Raw genomic sequence first — 21,297 nt, 5'->3', positions numbered from 1 at the left:
TAAAATATTCAGCAGTTGCTGCTGTGGCCTCAGCAAGGACGTGCAGCAGAGCCAGCTGATGCCTGAGTGTGAGGAAGTGCACCGGGATTCGTGGTAAGGCGCATTTAGGAAGGAGTTGGGGGCCTCTGAGGCCCATTGTACAGGAGGCATTTAAAGAGTTGGCCCCCTGAGAGCACTAATGTGCTTCGATTTGGCCATTTATGAAAGGGAAGGGACTATTAGGACTCAGAAAAGATGTCTGGCCTGCACCATTTAGAGGACACAGGGGTCACCTGTGTGTCAACAGAGTAAAAGGGTCATTCATAAAGCCCTACATCTATTTGTCAGCCCTACAACGGAGCTCACCACGTGGGAGGCAGTGTGGCAAGAGACGCGCTATTGCGTTTCTCTACTTTCTGGTCAATTCTAACAATTTGCAATTGAATGTTGCTCTCATGGATGTGTGGTCCCAACTCCAGACAGTTTCCATAGGCACAGATGGCTCCCAGTCCTGCTCAATCCGCCCCCTTAATTGAACGAGGCCAATAATCTTGTAACCGACGCCCTCTGCCAGTTGGTGATGGGGCTACAGTGCATATCTCTGCCTCTGGACACTCGCAAGACCTCACCGCTCACTGACAGCCAAGTTCGAAAGACACAAAAAGAGTGGAGAAAAACGAGTTTTAAAGATGCCAAAGCTAACGTGTTAGCAAGATTTTAAAAACATGTTTCCCTTGGCTTGTGGAGAACAGAGAACAGACCTTTTCTCAAACTGCCTCTCTTTCAGCCGTGACGTCTTCTCTGAAACATGGAAGTTATATAAACAGAAAAAAACGTCCCTTCCAAATATTGGTTCAGATGCAGGAAGTACACAGTTGCCAAAGGAGATGAACAAACTAGGAATCAGAAAAAAGCAAATTATTCTTGAAGGCATCAAAGTAGGTTTCCCAAACAAAGGAGAGTGCTATTTCTTTGTTAAGGAAGAAAAAAAAAGCCATTATGGAACAAACTTTACCCTTTAATGTGGATGTACGACAAAAACGCTTTCGCTCTGATCTGCGATCTTTCTTGCCATCCTCCAACTTCGGTGTCCTCCAGAAAGGGATTTACTGAGTGGCTTTACACATCTTTCAAGTAAAGATTAACAACAACAATAATAATAAAGTAATAAATTGGCCACGAATCTTGGCACAACCTGAAACCATATGTTCTGAGAGTTGCTTCATTCACTGCTAATTAAGTTTCCTTCCCCTCCCCGCAACACACAAAATGAGACCTTTTTTTGGGATCCAACAAATAGCTTCAGGCATGTGGGCATCTTGATGGAGTCTCTTCTTCTCTTTGGAGGATCAAATCCCAGCCAGCTTTGTTTGAAGTTCAGAGCCCTGCATGGCATCTGAGAAGTGTTAATAAAATAGGAGTGCATGTGTGAAGTTACTCTAAAATTCCCAAGACTTCATCCCAGGAGGGAAGCGTAACAATGACTCACTGACTTTAACAACAACACCGCCACAGAGGATGGTCTACCAGTCACCCTGACACAATGGAATCACACGTATCTTCGGGCCCCAGGCCACCCGAAGAACTCAGGTGCGGGCATCAGTACATTCTCTGCCTCTCTTCTAATCAACGTCCTGTCCAGACGGTCACCAGCCCTCTCTGCAGCAAAAGCCACTGAGCATTTGGGTATAAACATAGCTTGTTTGTCTTGTGTTAGTGCAGCCTTGCAAAACACAGATGTTTTCCTTTTAATCCTGTTTGTGCTCTGCGATGGTCACACTTGGTGTCATTTGGCTGCAGGAATCCCCTCTAGGAATGATCCTGCAAGAAACAGCCTGTGCATGGAGCCATCTGATTTGGGGCAGTTCTCCACTTCTGTGCAAAGCTGAGCACAGTTAATTTATTGGAACAGAATGGGATATATGAGAATGAACATATAAATACCTTTTTTTTTTTAAGGCAAACTATATAGAATCTAATCATCTGGACCTACAAGGTAAGTTTATGATTATGTGTGTGTGTGTGTGTGTGTGTGTGTGTGTGTGTGTGTGTGTTAACGTTTATTCATTTTGAGAGAGAGGGAGAGTGAGGGGCAGAGAGAAAGAGGGATAAAGAACCCCCAGCAGGCTCTACATCATCCACACAGAGCCTGCTGAGGGGCTTGAACTCTTGAACCGTGAGATCATGACCTGAGCCGAAATCAAAAGCCAGATGCTTAGCCAACTAGGCCACCCAGGTGCCCCAGCTTATGGCTGTGTTTCATGTACTTTTGGATTTTCACTCCTCCACCAGGATTTCTTGGCTTTCCCCAGAGACATGGCATGTCTTCAGAGTCAAGAGCTCAGACTAATGGCGAACAGTCTGGGTTCAAGACCCGGACCTGCTGCTCCCTAGCTGGGTGGCCTGAGGCAAAGCACCTTACCTCTCTGGGCTCTTTCTTCATCAGTACAGAGGAGCAAGTATACGTAGCTATGCCACAGGGCCCTTGTGAAGATTAAGGGGGATACTTCCCAGAGGCACGTGGAGTAAACGTGTAATACATGTTTGTAATTCTTTTTGTCTGTGTCCCTCATTTCGGGCCTTGATCTTGATCAGCAGCTAGAACCGGCTCGAGGCTCAGAGCCTTGTAATGAAGCAGACTGTGTGTCTACTTCCCACAGAAATGCCCACCTTGTCCCTCCTTTGGATCAAGGAGTGAAGTCCGCTGTGAACCACAGAATTATCACAAAGCGCATGTCGCTGGGGGGCTGGGGTGCAAATTGTGGATTAGCTGTAGAGAGAGGGTCGGTCCTCGATGAATCGGACACGGGGCAGATCAGTTTGGACGTGCAAAGGAAGATCCAGATTCAGGGATGGTTAATTAAGAGCCTACTCTGTGCTCAGAAATTTGTTAGGTCTATCTTCATGTGTGGTTTTGTGTAACACCCGTGACAAATCTATAGCACAGGTACCATTATGATTTCCGATCTATAGACGTAACTGAGCTTTAGGGAAGCTAAACAATTTGTCCGCCATCCAAAAGTTGCCCTCTGCCTGCGGAATGAAGTCCCAGACCCCGGGGATGTTCCGCAGCCTGGCCCTCCATCTATCCACCCCCATTTCTCCATCCCCCTGCCTTATCCCTCGCTGTCACCCAAAGGAAACCGGCTTTTTTTCCCCCTACCTTAAAGGAGACTGAGACTCCCACAGCCAGCAATACAACCAGCAGAAAACCCAACCCCCCCAAGGACTGAACTCTAATGACAGTCTACTGACAATTTCCCATGGAAGGGCCTTCGCACACAGAGGGATGTCCTAAAAACCCACTTTCCATGCTTCTCACCTCAAAGCCCTGGTTCTTCCGGGAGCTGTTCCCCCCCCCCCATCCTTTTCTCTCCTTCATTAATTCTTTAATGCCAGTCCTTTGTTCCCTCCTTCCTGCAACCCCACCCCCAACCCCGCCCCATCCTTCCTCTAGTAGAGGAAAGTGATCACCTCTGGCCTTTGACCCCGGGGCCTGTCCCCTCCAGCACAGCTCAGCAGGGCAAGGCCAGCAGGAAGGTGTTTGAAAGATTGCAAATATGTATGCTAACTTTTTTGTCCTTTATCTGATTTGCCTTGCATTCTAGCAACACTGTGATGGGGGATCGGTTTCCTGCGTGGGCTTCGCGGGGTCTTTTCTCTGAGACTCACTCTGCCCAGGCAGCTTCTTTATCATTCCTCTGCCTGGTGGTCACCACGTGATGTTGGATTATATCCAACTCCCGCCTTATTTTGAGTTTCCTCTTTTTTTTTAACTTTTTAAAAATTATTTTATGTTTATTTATTTTATTTTGAGAGAGGGAGAGAGAGAAAGAGAGAGAAAGCGCGCACACAAGTGGAGGAGGGGCAGAGAGAAGGAGAGGCAGAATCCCAAGCAGGTTCTGCACCATCAGCACAGAGCCCAAGGCAGGACTTGATCCCATGAACCACAAGAGCATGACCTGAGCAGTGATCAAGAGTCGGAAGCTTAACCGACTGCGCCACCCAGGCTCCCCTCGAGTTTCTTGAGGTCCCCACAGCCAACGCTCCGCAGAGGATGGCTTCTGCTGTTCTTTAGGAGTGCCTTAAGCAAATGAGAATTGATTCTTCTCAACGACAAAAAGACAAGAGATGGGCTGTTACTGGTGTTGACTCAGCAGCCACTGGGAGTCAGGGCCGGCCTCTCCATGGTCCCGCAGACTTTCCCTTGCCCTGGGAGCCCCGTCACGGCAAGATGGCCCTGGGGTTCTAGATGGAGCATCTGTGTTCAAGGGAGGGGGAAATAGGGAGCCGAGGCAAGTGGCTCTCTGAACTTTAGCCAGGAATGCAACGGCTTTCCTAGAACTTGGCCTTGTCTTTGACATGAACCAAGGTGTTTCATCGGCCGTCACTGGGTTGCGAGGCCTTCCCCAGCTTGTTTAACGGGGTCTTGTGATCTGATTTATTTTTGCATTTATTCTATTTATTTTTCTATCACAGTGAAACTCACATTACATACAGTAACCATTGTAAAGGGAATAATTCAGTGGCATTTACTAGGCATGCAGCTTCCACCTCTACCTAATTCCGAGGCATTTTCACCCCCCGGAAAGGAGACCCTGAGCAGTTACTCCTCACTGTCCCTGCCCTCTGCTTTCTGGTTCCAGGGATTTACCTAAACTGCACATTTCTTATAAGATAGAATTCTACAACATGTGACCTTTTGCATTGACATCTTTTACTCGGCATCATGTTTTTGAGGTTCATCCACAAAGTATCGTCTATCAGAACTTCGTTCTTTTTTTTTAAACTTTGTTAAAAAAATATTTCATGTTTATTTTTGGAGAGAGAGAGAGACAGAATGTGAGCAGGAGAGGTGTAGAGAGAGAGGGAGACACAGAACTCAAAGCAGGCTCCAGGCTCTGAGCTGTCAGCACAGAGCCTGACGCAAGTCTCGAACTCATGGACTCACAGACCGTGAGATCATGACCTGAGCCAAAGTTGGTTGCTGCTCAATCAACTGAGCCATCCAGGCGCCCCAGCATTCTGGTTTTTTTTTTTTATGGATAAATGATTTTTGTATTGTATGGATATACCATAATTCGTTTGCCCATCCATCTGTTGGTGGACATCTGGGCTGTTATCATGTCTCTCAAGCCTAGGCATGCTGGCTCCCAGCTGGGGACCTCTGCAGAGTGGCCTGGGCCCCAGAGTAAAGAGGTGCATGGAGGAGGCTCCAGAAGGAGGGTGGGGGGACTGAGCCTGGGTGACTCCGTCAGTCAAGTGGCCGACCTCGGCTCAGGTCATGATCTCACGGTTCATGAGTTTGAGCCACACATGGGCTCGCTGCTGTCATGAGCTCCCATGCTGTCATGAGCTCGCTGCTGGCTCCCTGCTTTGGATCCTCTGCACCCCCCCCCCCGTACCTTCCCCACTTCTGCTCTCTCTCAAAAATAAATGAAACATTTCTTTTTAAAAGAAGGCTCCATAAATGTCCATCAACTGATAAATGGATAAAGAAAATGTGGTCTATATGTACAATGGAATACTACTTGGCAATGAGAAAGAACCAAATCCGGCCATTTGCAGCAACGTGGATGGAACTGGAGGGTATTATGCTAAGTGAAGTAAGTCAGGCAGAGAAAGACAGATACCATATGTTTTCACTCATATGTGGGTCCTGAGAACAGAAGACCATGGGGGAGGGGAAGGGGGAAAAATGTTACAGAGAGGGAGGGAGGCAAACCGTAAGAGACTCTTAAATACAGAGAACAAACTGAGGGTGGATGGGGGGTGGGGGAGAGGGGAAAGTGGGTGATGGGCATTGAGGAGAGCACCTGTTGGGATGAGCACTGGGTGTTGTATGGAAACCAATTTGACAATAAATTATATTTAATAAGTAAATAAACATTAAAAATTTTTTTAATGAAAAAAGGAGGCTCCAGGCATGCCCCAGTTGCCTGAGGGAGCAAGGATGATCCTGGGACGGGGAGCCACTTGGGGGCCTACTGGAAAGCATCTTCGCCTACTTCCAACGCTTCGGCGGCCCTGTGATTACCTGCCTTCTGGGAGCATTTGCCTTCTGCGTGCACTTAGAACCACCAAGGAAGCAGTACTATCTTAACCTGGGGTCATCCAATCCAGGACTGCCTTGGCTGGAGCCCAACCAAGAACATTCCTCAGCACCGGTGTCATTTTATGTCGTTCTTATTAGTAATCACATAGGATTCATAGCCGGTTGACTTTTACTCTTGCCAGAGGCTGATAAATTGGCCAGACGCAAGGATCATTCTTCAATAATTAAAAGCCTTTATGGCTTGCAGGAAGAAGCAAATTTGTGAGTATCCACCATGGATCTGTACAATGCTCCTCCCTGCCGATCAATGTCTGCGTCCGCTGCTAGCCGGTGAACTGTTCACCTTTGACTTGGTCTCTGGAACCTCAGTTCAGCCGTCCGAAGGCAGTACTCTCTGCAGAGATCAGGCACTTTCACGTGTCCCCTGGCATTTGCCTGTGGACTAATCGGTCCAGGGGAGTCAAAGTGTGGTCCCCGAACGGGCTCAGCATCTAGGAGGTTTGCATGGAGCTACCGTTTCGGCCCTTTCCAATTTCCTGCTCTGGAGCCGAATGCACCTAGCACACCCAGCACACCATCCTGGGCCCCTAGGGAAGGACCCTGTCTTCTTAGGAAAAGACCCAGGAAGACAATGCCCAGCTATCAGCTTATGACAAGGGAAGGGAAGGGCTAGACAATGGTATACAAAGGCACCAAATGGACAAGTATGGCCCAAGATGACTTAACTTCTCAAAAGCGGAGATTTTGTTTCAGAGTGAGCCATCACTGCATGTGCTTAAGAGCTCTGGTTTTTGAGTCAAAAAGACCTGAGTCTGATTCCCGCCTCTGCCACTTAATAGCTGGGTGATCTTGGGTAAGTAACATAACCTCTCTGAGTCTCTGTTCAACCTCACGAGGAGGCGGCAGGAAAGCCTGTGAAGCGCGGTGCCTGCCACAGGGCGAGAGCACAGCAAACCGCAGCTGTTAACAATTCTCGTGACTCTTCACGTCCTCGCTTCACTTGCCCCTGTGCATCTAGACAGATCTGCCGGTACCCCACCTCTCCAAACCTCCCCCATTTCAGTCATTCCAATCCAAGGTTTTATGGACTCAACTCTCGCCAGGGCATTTTTCTTAGGGGGCCCTCTTTGCCAGGATGGGCTGAAGATTATAAAGTGTGGTTAAGAGTTTCAAGGTCAAACCTAGTACTTCCTATGAAAATAAAAGATGGCAGTACATTACGTTGTCAAGTTAATACAGTGTGATGGAGCATCTCCAGACTGCACATCCTGGAAGACTGTAAAAGTCTAATAGATTTAGGGTAACTGTACCTCGGGGAGCGTATTAGACAGCGCTCATCAATGGATCAAAACTGTCTTGGATGCTCCCTTCCCAGGGAACAGCAGTGGCCCTTAAATGATTGCCTTCCCTTCAACAACCTGGAGATAAATTGTGCTTCGTACATTAACTTCACACAAATGGGCCACTTATTTTGACTGGAGAGTGCACCTTATTTCACCCCAAATGAAAAGGCATATCCTTTGAAAGCCAAATTCTGCATTCTTTAAAATTACTGCGAAATGACATAATGCCATATTAACTCCCTCCCCGTAGCTCTATCTCTGCTGACTTCAGATGTGTTTGGACACATTTAGCATCGTGCCCCTGTTGGTGAAGTGTCTTTAATTATTCCAAAGGATGTTCTGATGCATTTAAGTTTTAATCAGGTGTACGATTAGCCGGGTGTAAAGTTTGTATATATGCTCCTAGGAAGACATCATTTCGATGAGCTTTTATCCCGGGAAGAAATGCCATTGTACAACGAAAATGGTGACAGAAATAACCTAACTGGACCACACAGACTTTTGAAGAGTTGCCACGTGAACTCATGGATTTATTTTCCTCATTTCGCACATTCCTAAAATCGCATTCGCTTTCACAGTCCGAACAGTCACTGAGGAGCCATCGTTCCAGGGAGCTGAGGTTGGATGAGGAATAGCGCTTGACAGATTCTTGCCCCCCGCTTCTCATCCATCTCCCTGTTAGCTGGGATTTAATCTCTTCCAGGGGGAGGACTGCTCAAATTGAGTAATTTCTATCCCCTCTAATTTAAATAGACAGTGCCTCACGGCACCCCTCAGGGACCAGGCAGGCAGATGGAGCATCCCTTACCAGGGTCTTGACACCTTGCGTTCAGAGACAAGATGCTGTGGGAGAAGGCGTGCACATCACTTCTCCCATGAGTTTGTCCAAACAGTCCTAGGCCAGCCCAGATCACAGGGGAAGGGAAACAAGCCCCATCTCCTGAACAGAGGACTGTCGAAACGTGCAGTCGCCTCGAATCCACCACAGCAATCCCAAACATGGAGACTGTTACCATTTGAAGCCCTTTGTTACACCACACATGCATATTTGCAGGTTCAACCAAGCCAAGAGCAGCTTAAAGTAATTTCTAGACACTCTACGAGATAAATTTGGTTTGTCCTTGTTCCTCATCCTCCATTTCCAAGTGATTGCCAAGAATCACTGAAGCTGGTCCATTTTACTTTCCAAATATTGTGCAGATTTCCACTTCTCTCTGACCCCACCACCATCACCACCATCACCCTGTTCACTGCCACCACCACCATGATCATTATCACCATCGTCACCACCACCACCATAATCCCAACTCCCTTATTGTGAGTCCCTACATGCAACAAACCGAATGTTGGTATCCCCATCCCCCAGATTCCTATGTTGAAATCCTAGCTCCCACTGTTAAGGTACCAAGAGGGAACACACTTGTGAAATGACGTGGGATTTGTGCCTTTATATAAAAGAGGCCCCAGGGGCGCCTGGGTGGCTCAGTCGGTTAAGCGGCCGACTTCGGCTCAGGTCATGATCTCGCAGTTTGTGAGTCCGAGCCCCGCGTCAGGGTCTGTGCGGACAACTCAGATCCTGGAGCCTGTTTCAGATTCTGTGTTTCCCTCTCTCTGACCCTCCCCCATTCATGGTCTGTCTCTCTCTGTCTCAAAAATAAATAAACGTTAAAAAAAATTAAAAAAAAAAGACAATTCATTATCATGTTATGCCATTTAAAAAAATAATAAAATAAAATAAATAAATAAATAAAAGGGGCCCCAACATGCTCCCTTTCCTCTGCCACCAGGTGAGGACACCAGGAAGCACGTGTCTGTGAGCCAGGAAGCAGGTACTCACCCCACAGAGAATCTGCCAGCACCCTGATCTTGGACTTCCCAACCTGGCAACCGAGAGAAATATTTGCTGTTGAGCCCCCGAGTCCGTGATACTTTTAAATATTTTTAAAATGTTTATTATTTATTTTGAGAGAAAGAGAGAGTGCACAAGCAGTGGAGGGGCGGGGGCGGGGAGAGAGAGAGAGAGAGAGAGAGAGAGGGAGAGAGAGAGAGAGAGAGAGAGAGAGAGAGAGAGAGGATCCCAAGCAGGCTATGCACAGTTGGCGCGGAGCCCAGTGTGGGGCTTGAACTCACAAACCGTGAGATAATGACCTGAGCTGAAATCAAGAGTCAAATGCTGAATGAACCGAGCCACCCAGATGCCCCTGTAGTCTGTGATATTTTTGTTATAGCAAAAATATAACTGGACTGAGACGCCAGCCCACAACGTGATGTTAAAAGTACATTCGCTAATGATTGCTCACTAACAACTTCACATACTTTAGACTTCTTATCCCAGAGAGATGTTAAAGCTTCCTAAGGGCAAAGGCTGGATCTTTTCCTTCTCTGAAATAACATGGACATAAGAGCTTTCTGGTGGGCTGGAAATATTCTGAACCTTGGTCGCGGTCGGGGTTACATAGGGGTGTACGTGTGCCCCGAGCCCCATACGGTACTGCACTGTTTCACTACACCTCAGTAAAACTGAAGACAGCAGTAATGATCTGATGATTTATTAAACACCCACTAGGTGCCAGGCACTGGACTTATGGGCTTTACGTATATTATTTTTATCCTCATACGAACTGGGTGAGGTTGATAACATCCCCCCTGGACAGTTGAACAAATTGAGGTTCAAAGACATGAGGTAGTTTGTCCAGAGTCACATGGTTGGTCAGTTCTGGAGTCTTGAGCCGCATTCAGGCAGATTCGACTGTGAATCTTTCGTTCTTCTCAGCTGAAGTCACCAAGACCTCAAGGGAAAAAGAAACACACACACACACACACACACACACACACACACACACCTGTACACACATTTATTCAAGATGAGCTTTCAAACTAAAACTCCAAAGTACATCTTGTAAAGAAGAACAAATTCATCCTCCCAAGGAAATACAAACACTAGAGCAATCTGAACATACTTGCCAAGGATGAACCCGGAACAGAGCTTCCCAACCCCTAACGTGCGCCGAACCACCTGAGTGTCTTGCTAAAAGACAGATTCAGGTTGAGGACATCTGGAAGGGGAGAGGGTCCACCTTTCTCACGAGCTCCAGGGGATGGCAGGGCTGCTTCTCTGTGACCCGAACTTTACAAAGGCAAACATCAGAGCACATTTCCATGCACGTGGGATCAATCAAACCATTAGCAAAACACAAGAAATTGCTTAGACAGTTAGACAGTAATTCCTGCAAATGCAAAATATCGGCATTGTCTCTGGACGGGGTGAAAATGAAATCATTTTCCAAAGTGATGTGGTCGCCACCCTTTCTGCGGGGTCCAGCCCGAAGCCTGTAGGTCTCTCTTTGTTGCAAGATATCAAGGTGTCCCACAGCCTAGCCCACCCCAGCTCTCAGGGACACCAGAGATGCTTACCCACGATCTCATTCCGTAGGAGGGAGCCCCCGGGCTCTGTCCGCAGTCCACGCCAATGGCGTTCACACCGGCCGCTGCCAGTGAGGCATTGCGGCTGTAAGAAACCCTGAGTCTGGGTTCACACATGAGCACGATTCACAACTTCTTATCCCCACGCTCCTTTTCTCTTGCCGCCCTGCCCCCCACCCCACCCCTGATTTTCACCGAAGTCAGTTTGCACGTGAGCAGCGCATTCACAAGGGGACAGGAGCTGTCATTCTGCGAATCCCAGACTTGAGTTCAGACAGAAAATGGGATTCAGCTCCAGGTTTACCCACGGCGGCTGTCTCATTCATTACGGAGAGATCAAAATAGCTGTAGGTAGGAACTCGTCTAACTTAACTCGACATGCCTGCAGTCCATAACAAAGGAAGCTCCTCATCCAGCCAGCTCTTGGGTCCTGATCAACAAATTTGCTCCCTGAAATCACACAGTGGCTAGGCAAAAAGGAAATATATTTCCTTTTATGTATATAAATAAAATATTTATATATAAGTATATACTATGTAATCTCAAGTACAGCCCTGAGATCTCAAGAATGTCATTCTTTGATTTTTGCCGCAATGTGGTGGAATACACCCTGCGAAGGAGTTTTTGTTGTGTTTTTCTCTCCGTCTGGGCCGTTCTGAATGTCCCAGGCAGGCCACGAGGGAATGACGATCGCAAGAGTAAGGTGCACGTGAGGATTGTAGGAGAGACACGGGGCGCCGGGCCTCGGTTCGGGAACGCAGCGGTGGTGGTAATCAGCAGGCTAGCAAGTTAGGTTTGGCACTGCCAAGAACGTTCACCCCGAAAGCCGTCTCTTTCATGAGATGCTGATGTGCACGGTCTGCACAGCATTGCCAGCGGCTTTGTGGACAACTGTGTTATAAGCCCTCCACAAAGATCCAGCTATTTGGCCGTTGTTATGGGAACGGTACAATTATGGCCAGATTGGAGTTGTGATGGGGGACAGGAAAGAAAGAGGATTGGGGGTGGGCAAAATTGCTATTTTCACCCAAATGCATTTTGGCTGATCACCTGTGCTGAATGTGAACAACAATTGAGAAGAGAAGGTAGTAGGAACCCTACTTGGCCTCCCGGATTATAGGCCGGAGTTTGTGCTGAAAAAAAAAAAAAGAAGAAGAAATCGCCTTTAAGAGAGGAAGGATCACGTCCTCTTACTTTCTTTGTCATTTCACAAAAATACTATCATTGTGCGTCAGAGCAGGAAGTTCAGCGATGTTCAAAGATTCTATGTGGCCTCTTTACTCCCGTTACCGAAGTTAATACACGCCTGAAATATGTAATTTTGCAATTTAAGGTTTTTGATTGAAAAATCTAAAGTATCAGTCAATAATCTTCCAGAAGGATTGTTATCATTATCCAAGCAAGTCAAGCAGACGCCTGTCTACAAGCTAATTAAGATAGCAATCGACACGCGAAGGCGATCCGCGCTCCATGAAACCGAGTGTCTTTTTCAAAGCCATAGGCGGGAAGCGGAGGTTACTTGCCATGAAAATGGCCATGTGAGTTCACACAATGCTTCCCTCCTTCCATCTCCCAAACCACAGAAATAATGGAAAAAGTATAAAAATATGTTTTGAGACTTAACCGCCCTCGAAAAACACCTAGGTTCTTGGGAAATTAAATCCTTCCAGGGAAAGAGAACAGAATTGACTCCACGTAGCCGAGGACTGGGTCATCTGGGGAGGACTTTGCTACCCACAGATGGGGGCTGAAACATTACAACAGTGGCCCAAGGTGGTTGCCGGAGGTGGCAGGAATGAGCAGAGACACCCACAAAACTGACCTGGTGTCAAACTGCATCCTGTCCACGTCCCTGTGGGACAAGGACCAAGCCACCAGAGAGCTCACACTGGGGCTGGCTTACCTCAGTTCCTATTACCCGACACATCATGGCTGACTTTCAACAAATATTACAGGCATTCTGGAAAGCAAGAAGAAACAGGGTCTGAAGAGACAAAGCAAGCCCCAGAATCAGACTTAGATATGACACAGATGTTGAAATGATCAGGCTGGGAGCTTAAAACGACTGTGATTCATCTGCTAAGGGATCTGACGGAAAAAGTGGACACCACGCAAGAACAGATGGGCAGCGTAAGCAGAGAGATGGAAATGCTTGTAAAGAATCGGAAGGAAATGCTAGAAATCAAAAACTCTGTCACAGAAATGAGCAACGTTTTGGGTGGGCAGATCAGTCGATAGGGTATGGTCGAGGAAAGAACCAGTGAGCTTGAAAAATGTCACTAGAAACTTCCCAAACTGAAATGCACATAGAAAGAATAATGAGGGAAAGGGGGGGGGGGCAGTGGGACAGAATAGCCAGAAGGGTAGGACAACTACAAAATGTACAACATGTGTGTAATTGGGATACCGGAAGGAGGAGAAACAGAGAAAGGAACAGAAGGAGTATTTCAAATAATAATGACTGAGAGTTTTAAACAATTAATGACAGACACCAAACTATAGTTACAGCAAGCTCGGGGAACATCAAGGAGAATAAAAACCAAAAAATCTACACCTGGGCACATCGTATTCAAACTGCAGAAAATCAAAGACAAAGAGAAAATCTTGAATGAAGCCAATGGAAGAAAACACCTTATGTACAGAGAATGAGGATTAGAATTACATCAGAGATCGCTTCACAAACCACGTAAGCCAAAGGGGAGTGGAGTGGAATCTTTACTGGGTCATAAAAAGAAAAAGACTTCCAACCTAGAAATCTGATCCAGCAAAGCCATCCCTCAAAGGTAGGAAGAAATACGTTCTCAAACAAAAAGTGAGGATTTGTCTCCAGTAGACCTACCTTGTAAGTAATGTTGGGAGCTCTTAGATAATGTTAGGTCAGAAACTTAGATCTATAGAGGAGTGCCTGCCTGGGTGGTTCAGTCAGTTAAGCATCCAACTTCGGCTCAGGTCATGATCTTGTGGTTCATGAGTTCAAGTCCCACGTCAGACTCTGTGCTGACAGCTCAGAGCCTGGAGCCTGCTTCAGATTCAGTGTCTCTCTTCCCCACTCACACTCTGTTTCTCTCTCTCTCTGTCTCAAAAATAAATAAAAACATTTTTAAAAATAAAAAAAAAAGAAACTCAGATCTACATAAAGAAAGGAAGAGCATTGGAGAAGGAATAAATGAAGCTAAAATAAAATGTCTTCTTTTTCTTATTCTTAATTGATCTGATAAGTAACTGTTCAAAATGATAACAACAACAAGGTAATGGGTGATCACAGCCAATGGATAGGTCTGGTGCCCGGCAGCAACATTATAGCAGAATTTAGAATACTCTACTCTATGTCCCTGTACATGCTGACCGTGAAGTAGTTGTTTGAAAGTGAACTTGGATTGGTTGTACATGTACATTGGAAACACTAAAACAATTCTTAAAAGAAGTATAATTGACATACTAACAGAGGAGAGAAAATTGAATCATATAAGATTCAGACCAGAGAAGATAGAAAAAGACAGGAAGACCAAAACCAAAACAACACAAAAACAAAAACAAAACAAACAAACAAAAAAACAAAGACAAAGGGCTACAAATAGAAAATAATTGTAAGTATGGTAGATATTAACCCGACAACAAAAAGCCACAGTCAGAGATGCCTCATTTCCTCTCACTTCCTTTCTGGTCTCCTAAACCGCATAGATAATTGCTTTCATTAGCTTGTTTATCTTTCCTGTGTTCCTTTCCAGAAAAAAAATTAAACACACACACACACACACACACACACACACATACTTAGTATATTCCAATACTCTTTTGCAATTTGCTTTTTTCACTTAGCAACATATCCTGGAGACCAATCTATTCTCAGGATCTTCCTCATTGTTTTCCCAGGTGCACAGCCATCAACTGCATGGACGTACCACAATTTGTTCAATGAGTCTCCCATGAATGGTATTTGGGTTCTTTCCAATATTTTGCTTTTAGAAACAAGGCTGCAATACCGGCCTGTTCATACGTTGTTTCATATTTGTGGAGGTGTGTTTTCAGGGTAAATCCCTCGGGGTGGGATTGGAGCAGCCAAGGCTAAGTGCTTTGTAGTTGGTTGGGTATCACCACATTCCCTTCAGGAGGCGCTAGCCATGTTGTATCCTACTGCATCTTCCCCCAAAGAGTAGTGTTGTTCGGGTCTAGAATTTCTGCCAGAATGGAAGGTAAGAGATGGTACCTTGGTGTAGTTTTAATTTCTATTTCTTTTATTAAGTTGAATATCTTTTCATAGGTCTAAAAGGGCTATGTGTACATTGACTTTTATGAACTATGTGGTTATGCCTTTTGCTCATTTTTCAGTCAAGTTTGTGGTCTTTAAACCCTCCCTTTTAAAAGGCTCTTTATATATTAGGGATGTTACTAGGATATATACTAGAATATGAATATATATATATATATATATATATATACACATTAATAGGGATACATACTTGTCTATAATAGGAGCTATATTTATGATCCCTGGTTTCACATTTGTTGTGTGTTTTTTACTTTGCTTAGACTGATTTTTTAAATCATAAGAAGGTATATTTTTATGCAATCAAATTAATCAGTCTTTATTGATGGCATCTGGATTTTTCATCATATTTCGAAAGGATTTCTCCACATCCAGGTTGTAAAGGAATTCATCCACAATTTTTAAAGAAGACTTTACATGAGTTCTCTAATCCATTTTGATTTTTTTCTGGTTTATGGTGTGAAGAACTAATTCAACTTGGTCCAAGTCTAAATGTATATATTACAAAACCATTTATTAAAAGGTCTCTCTTTTCTCCCAATGATTTGAGATGTCACATATGACATCCACTAAATTTTCTTTTGTTGTTAGGTCTGTTTCTGGCTTTTGTATTGACCTTTCTGTCTATTTATGCAATAGTACCACATTCTTAGTTATGGAGGCTGTATGTTTACAGGAGCTCACCTTTATTTCCCTTTTGTGTGGTTTCCCTATTTTTGCATGTTTATCTTTCCATTTGAACGTTCAAATCATCTTGTCTGGCTCCAGGAAAAAAAAAACCTACTTGGCGTTTTTATGGAGATGTTGACATCTTTATGACGCTGAGCCACCTTGTTCAGGAAGAAGAGGTACCCACTTGCTCACGTTTGTTTTTGTGGGAAGATATTGGATCCTTAACTAGGAATTTCTCATCCTGCGTTATGTAGGATATATAGAAATAAACTGACACACAGACAATGTTATTGACTGCAGAGTTTTAAAGATAAACAGAAAAGATTCCCAGGTATTAGAAAGCAGACGTTGGTTTCCCCGTAAAGCTAGACAATCCAGACATCTCCTCAGCAGCGTGAAATGCCAGCACACATGACATAGCTGAGGAAGAGTAATTGTCAATCTCGAATTATATACCCAGAGAAGCTACGAGTTACCGCTCAAGAGTGAGAACCACCCCTCCGCAGGAAAGCTTCTAAAGCATGCACTTCAGCAAAGAGAAAAGTTCACTCTGGTGAAGGAGTGGGACATAAGAGGCAAGAGTAAATAAATACATCATGAAATAATTTCATAAATCTTATGAACTACTGAATCTAGCAAAACTATTTTTGTGTTTACAAAAGAGAGATGCCAACTTCTCTAGGGCAGTAACATGGAAAATGGGAGGGAAGAGGTTGAATTTTCTCAGGCCCCTTTTTTTTGCTTAAGGGAAGAACAGAGACACTACATAATTTTAGGCTCTGAGAAAAAGATAAAGTATATTTGTTTAAAAATGTATGGGTAGCAAAGAAAAACACAGAAGCATAGGCTATCATTTCCAACACAGTAGAAGGAAGAAAAGGAAAGAAAGAAACTTTATCAATTCATAAAGGAAAGTAAGGGGGGGGGTGGAGAAACATAGTAAATAGAAAAATACAAAACGAGATGATAGAATTAAGCCCCAGTATATCAGTCATCACAATAAATGTGATTGGGTTAATCTCACCTATTAAATATCAGATTGGATTTAAAATACAGTCATATGCTGCTAATAAATAAGAGACAAACTTAAAACAAGATGACTCAGGAAGGGTTAGGATTATAAGGTTGCTTTTAAGTAAATTCTTTGTACCCTGTGGTGTTGGTTGGTTGGTTAGTTGGTTTTTCTTACCCCTGGTGCAAGGATTTACATTTATTTTGGAAAACAGCTTGTTCAATCAGCCCATCACTTCCAGTCTGTCCGGGCTGGTTGGTCTCACTCAGCCACCAAGTATAACCACTCTTCCCCCAGGTTTCTGTCATGTCCCGCAGTGATGGCTTCAAAAGAAGGTGAAAGAAAGAGACCTAAGGCACTCCACCAGAGGCTCCAACTCCCTAATGTCCTTCTTTGGATAATTTCATTCAACAAGTTGCAAATTCACCTGGCCATCTTCTCATTCGGCCTATTTTCTCATCTCGTACGAGCACTTGAACACGCCAGGGCTCTGACCTCCCGGACACGGTAAGAACTCTGGCTAGTAACCGACTTACCGCATCCCAACTTGTTTGCCGTAAAGCCCCAAGCAGCCTAAACCCCTTCCTTGAGCTGGAGAAGGAAGACATCAGCTGAAACAGGAGGCTGCATTCCTGCTGCTTAATTAGCACATCACGCACTTCAAAATGCCTTTGGTGTCCGTTCTTTTGTTTTCCCTTTGCAGTGATGGAGAAATCAAGGGTCTAAGTCAAGAAACAGTATCAGAACAAAAGTGATAGCTGTGCACTAGTCACTTGGCGTGTTTTAAGTGTAGCTAGCCTCCTTAAGATGTTCATTGAGAAGTTCGAGCAAGGCAATCCAGTGGTGCACCTGTCTCTTTCAGCTGATACAAGAATAATTAATTACATGAAAATGACTTCCACTGGAGGTTAATTTATTTTGGCTGACAGTCACATACATACGCAGATATGTCTTCGGCTGCAGTCGAATAGAGCTTTATTTAGAACATTTTATTTATATCTTGGATGATTTCATTCCTAAGAAATTGAGGGGTTGAAAGAGGAGACGGTGCAGGAAGGCAAGGAGGGAACATTTCTCACCGCTTTGTTTTTGTTTTGTTTTGTTTTGTTTTTAACAAAAAAGGGAAAAAAGGCCAATGTCATGGCTAAGAACTTGGCTTTCTCCCCAGGATACAGTAGAGCTCAGACAGACTGAAGGGAAGGGTCAAGCGTGTCCTGGGGTTAAGGTAAAGAGCGGAGGGCCAGGGCAGGGTGGTGGGATTGGCGGATTTTCCGCGGGACCTGCTAGGTCTTTATTCACTTCCTTCCTTCCGAGAGGTCGGGAGTGGGGTCGCGGTGGCCGCCGTGCTGTGTTTAAAGAGGAGACAGCATGAATGTAGTGCCTCAGAATTGGCCCACCCGCCCCCAGCAAGTGTGGCCGCTGCCTCCCTGGAAGCCAAAGGGGGACTCATCTTCCCAAATAACGGGTAAACTTTAGCATGGCTTTTGTTAGGTGCCAGGCACCTTCCAAGCATTATCTCAGTCCACCCCCACCCCAACTCTGTGTAGCAGGTTGTTATTGCCTCCACTTAATAAAAGGGGCAAACTGATGCTCAGAGAGGTTAAGGAACAGGCTCACAGTTGCACAGCCAGAAAATGACTGGGGCTGACTCTTCAGTTATGCTCCGCATCGCCTGTCTGTAATCATTGTGAGTGTTACCCAGAAACGTGGTCCCGCAGCACCCCTGGAAGATCTTTTAAATTCCTGATGTGTATCCACGAGTACGTGCGTGAGGGTTTTTAAATTTCAGGCTGGGGTGGCAGTGTCACCTCTGAAGAGGAATTCTGAGGGCTCCCGTGAGCGGTTAGCCTCCCCTCTGCTTCACTGGCATAGAAAGCAAGCGAGGCCAAAGTGTGAGAGGAAAGTGTTCCCGATAATCATCTTGTGAGCCCCAACCTCATTAGCAGCTGTTATTGCTGGCAGGACAGAGTCCCCACAGGGCGCCGGTCACAACGGGGTATCAGCCCAGGTCCCGGACCCCAAGCCACCAGCCTGTGATGATAATGATAGTCACCATTACCAGTAACACGACCTCCCACTTATTAGCTGCTCACCGAGTCTGGAATTTGGACCCAGATCTGCTGACTCCCGTCCACTGCTTGGTTAGCCTCATGATTTGGGTCTGGTCATTTCGACTTGTTTCCTCTGTGTACGGTGAGGAGAATTATGCCCATTTTTAAAATTATATCTTCTTAGTCCTGACTTCATATGCAGGATGTATTTACGTAATGCGCATGATTTCATTAACGCTCACAGACACTACCGGGAGGCCTCCCTTTATCCGAGGACACCCACACTGACACAGGGGACGGCGGCCCGCTGAAGGCCACGCAGCTCATTAAGGGGTGGAAAGGAGATTTCAACCAATTTCGGAGAGACTCCAATGCCCCAGCTTTGCCTCCAGGGTTGTCCTAAGAATGAGAGATGACCCGGGCACAGCAGGACTCAGTCGCCGCTGGGTGAGCCCTGCTGTTACGATCACGTTCCCACGCTGGCCCTGCCATGGCCAGGGTGAACTTCCAGATCGCGGGCACTGTGAACCCCCACGTCCATCGCTCCTCTTCCCAGCCTCCTCCCTCCTCTCTCGACCCCTTCCACCCCCACTCCACCCCCCACCGGACAGGTTTAGGAGAGAGGTGAATTGGCTGCAGAGACTGGGGTAACCAATACTAATCTTGCTTTAAAATAGGTACTTCTTTTAAAACACAAAACAAAAACAAAACCTGTTCAGCCAGATTGCCCGGTTTTCTTACACAATAGCTATCTTAATGAAATCTCAAGTTCACTTGCTCTGAGAGCCTCTTAAAATGAAAAGCGCCTGTGTTCCCAACACGGGTCCAGAAACGGTGCCCTGAAGTAAGCAGACACCTGTGTCAGCAGCCAGTTTTAGGAAACAGACATACACACTCGCCTCTGCAGCAGAAACGGTCGCCGACTTCCCAGCAGGTGTCCTGTGTCCGCTCCAGCCGCCACGGAGCGGAAAAATCATCATTTCTGGGAACCCAACTGGCACTGCCTCGTCGCCCTGAGAGCGGTGGAAGGTGGTGGCGAAAGTCCTGCTTCGGGCTCAGGCTGAAAATCCCAGCTCTGAAACTAGGAGAAGCCCCTCTGTGCCTCAGCTTCCCCATCTGTACAACGGGAATAAGAAGACTCGCTCCGCAGAATTGTTGCCTGGATCCGATGAATCAGTTCACACGTGCGAAGCGCTCCCAGCAGGGTTTGGCACGCAGCCGTGCGTAGGCGCCGTTTAGTAGCCATGTCACTTATAGTAACAATGACACCCATCAGTGTTATTTTTACTGTCGTAGCGAAATAGGTTTGAACTTACCACGTCTGTGGCAATGCAGCCCTTGGAAGTACTTTTATAGGCAGATTAGGATCATCAAAAAGCTTTTGGGTTCTGCAACAGAACCAGCTAGGCCATGTCAGAGTCTACAGCTGGGGAAAGAGCTGGCTGGGGGGTTAGGGGTGAGAGAGGTGAGGGAAGGCTAGAGGCCACGGGTCTGGGGTATCACTGGAAGCCTGTGATGGCAGGGCCCGACGTGGGGTCAGAGACGGGAGGGGCCTCCGTCAAATTCCAGGGGAGCCTGAGACCAGCCTCTCGGCTCAGCCCCAGCCTTGCTTCCTACTGCAGAGCCTTCCAGAATTTGAGGGAGCAGCTCGTTCGGGGGGGAATAGAAGGGAAATTTCCAGAAAGGATAGGCCCAGAAAATTCACTAGATGGCTCCAGGCAAAGGTGGGAGAATTCTCAACTTATCCATAAGCCATGGACTATTGTAGGTGACCCCGGGGGGGTGGTGGTGGTGGTGGTGGTGGTGACAGTGTTAAGTTTCACCTGAGCCCCATGTCCTGGAAAACAGCCTGGGTAAGAAGTCCCCCACCCTTTTGCGTTCCGGATACAGCTTGTAGAGAAAAACGCCCTTTCCCACGAGACTCCGATAGGACTCGAGGATGCTGCTGCCCCCTTTCTCTCCATCAAGGCCGGACACAGAACCCCACATTCCCATCCTTCGCTTTGCGAATGGCTGCACGAAACAGTCAACGGTAACAGACACTGGTCAGCCAAACTCGGGTTAAGCTTCTCTGCCTCCGCACGCGCCTGACCTTTGGCCCACCCTGAGAGAGAGCCGGCAGCCAGCCCCTCCCAAGCAGGTCCGTCTATCGGAGCGGTGTGCTCGCACCCGCACCCCTGTCGTCTCCAGCCCATGCCCATACAGACTACTGCCCACACCCCTTCTTCCCAGCCTGGCTCCCTCCTCCCCGTGAAAGAAAGGCCTTTTGCCTGACCTTGCGTACTCTTGCCACATTGCAGACCCCAGACCTGAGCTCTCCCTGCATCAACACTGTGTCCTGCCACCTTCGCTCCCCTAATGACCCTTCTGAATGAAGTCTCTCCTTACTGAATCTGGATTTGCTTGTATTTGAGGGGAGAGATCCTTGCGTGGGATTTCCCCAAAGCTATGGTTCCCTGCAAGGCTTGGGTTTTCTAGATCCATAAGAAACGGGG

General features: G+C 46.3%; 1 long non-coding RNA gene across 1 annotated transcript; it reads left to right on the top strand.

Moving 5' to 3' along the window:
- Positions 1–28: 28 nt before the first annotated feature.
- LOC109495091 lies at positions 29–17,741 on the top strand. The gene is made up of 3 exons (XR_002738955.2): positions 29–93; positions 15,836–15,915; positions 17,049–17,741. It is a non-coding gene; the product is annotated as an uncharacterized LOC109495091 (long non-coding RNA).
- The last annotated feature ends 3,556 nt before the right edge of the window (positions 17,742–21,297 follow it).

This window comes from Felis catus, chromosome E3 (assembly GCF_018350175.1).
Source record: "Felis catus isolate Fca126 chromosome E3, F.catus_Fca126_mat1.0, whole genome shotgun sequence".
NCBI lineage: Eukaryota > Metazoa > Chordata > Mammalia > Carnivora > Felidae > Felis > Felis catus.
Note: the sequence above shows the minus strand (reverse complement) of the source record. Positions and strands in the feature narration are given on the sequence as shown.